The sequence below is a fragment of the Augochlora pura genome, chromosome 10, assembly GCF_028453695.1.
Source record: "Augochlora pura isolate Apur16 chromosome 10, APUR_v2.2.1, whole genome shotgun sequence".
Taxonomy (NCBI): Eukaryota; Metazoa; Arthropoda; class Insecta; order Hymenoptera; family Halictidae; genus Augochlora; species Augochlora pura.
The window spans coordinates 1,430,787-1,432,831 of NC_135781.1; positions in this window are offsets into that span (position 1 = coordinate 1,430,787).

The window sequence follows — 2,045 nt, forward strand, 5'->3', positions numbered from 1 at the left end:
GCCAATCCCGTTCAATTCGCTTTTTAATTTCTTAAAAATGCACTTTGTTGCATAGAACGGAAATACTACAGAAACTTTCCTTCAGATCTACAGTTAAAATAACTTCGCGTGCAAAGTGGTTGAGATCGTTCCTCGCGTGCTCGAAAGACGCTTCGACGCATAGAACCGCGTTCATCTTCGCTTTTTTAACGCGACAATCCCCGTTCGCGTCGTCACGAGCGTCGTCTCACCCAGCCATTTCCGATGATTCGCTAATTGCCGCCGCCACTCGGTTAACGCGTTCCGCTCAGCACCCAGTTTCCTTCCTTCCTTCCTTTCCTTCTTCAGACTCTGTTTACCTTTCCAGTGGCGTCGCGCGCGTGCGGCCCGTTTTAAATTGTTTCGCCGTTATCGATCCCATTCGGATAACGGTGCAATCGCGAATTCCGCTTCAAGCGGCCGTCCACCGATCGCCAAGAATTATTACCGGGAGCCTCTCTCTCCTCCTATGTTGCAACCGTAATTACGTCGAATGCACGCGCGTAATTCGCCCGGTCGATCAATTAGTCCGCCTGCGTCTACGATTAACGCGTTTTATTTCAACAACTGTTCTCCGCCGCTTGTTGTTCCGCGGATAAGAATTACTCGACCGCGGACTGTACCGAAATGGCAGCCTGTAATCTGAGGATGGATAACGTTTGGATAAATGACCTGGTTGTACGATGCTTATTACAAACAATTTAACGCGGTGTTTAGCACTCTTTAAATTTATAAATAAGGAATTTATGATTAATAGAGGAATAGGAAAATTAATTGGTCTGTAGGTATAATCATTTGTTGTAATAGATAGCCGAAAGGCAGATAGTATAAATTTATATTACATAAATATAAAGTATATAATATTAACATTTATATATATATATACATAATATATAAGCACGATGAAAATATGAATATTAAAAAGAAAAATGAAAAAAAGAAAATTAGATCGCCAGGAACACTGCGCTTTACTGGAAAAGCTATTTTTAACAAATAAATTCGATGATTTTGAATTCAAAATGAAATTAGGATTAAATAGTACTTGTCGATGTAGATTTAAATCCGCGAGATTCATTGAATTGAGGTTTCATTTGAATATTTAAGATCAATTACGGTTTATTATTGAAATTACATTATTCAGAAGTTCGGGGTAATTGCGATCTAATTTTTAAAAAAAAGCTAAAACATATTGGAAATTCGACGGTATCGATTCGCAGATTGAAACAGTTAGATTAAGAATAATAACCTTGACCAAGCCTGTGTCTCGCCTTTGAATAGGGTATTCACGAGCGCGCAACTATAGCGGCGTGCTAATTTTATTGTTCGCCGTAAATTGCAATGCTCCGGACCAAGTTTTCCAGCGCGCGCGCGCGTGTGTGTCAGCTGGAGGCTCCCGTCTATATCTGTGCAGCAGCGAGCTAACTTTTAGCAGTTAAACCGTTTCGATTCGCCGGTTATCGTCTCAAGCGTGTACGGCGTTCCCGACAAAGCGTTAATATATAAATCGATCCTGTCAATCGATGGCAGGTTTTGTCGCGTATACACTTAAGGGAAACCATCGCAATGGTGTGCACAATGGCAATTGCTGACAGGACTCGGTCGATCGATCGATCCTGTCCTAGCAGATTCTTTCTTTCGTAGGTAGGTAACGGGGATGGGCGACGCGAAACTGCGTACGAACATTGAGAAAGTAGAGTGTTACGTTTATTTATTTATTTCAAACAGATTTTAAATATTCGGTCTCACCAGCACATTATGCGGAGATAAATCGTCGTCTATTGATAGTCGATTTATTAATATATCTATTAATCTAGCTATTAATCTTCGGCCATATATATATATATTAATTTATATTAATATATATATTATTAATATTAATATATATATATATATAATATTAATATATACAAAATGGCGGCGAACGCCATAGCGTCCGCGGACACGCGTTACGTCCAACGAGATCGTTTAAAAAAAAAAATCGAAAATCGCCGAAAGATAAATTCGCATCGCTTCTTTCTATTAATTGT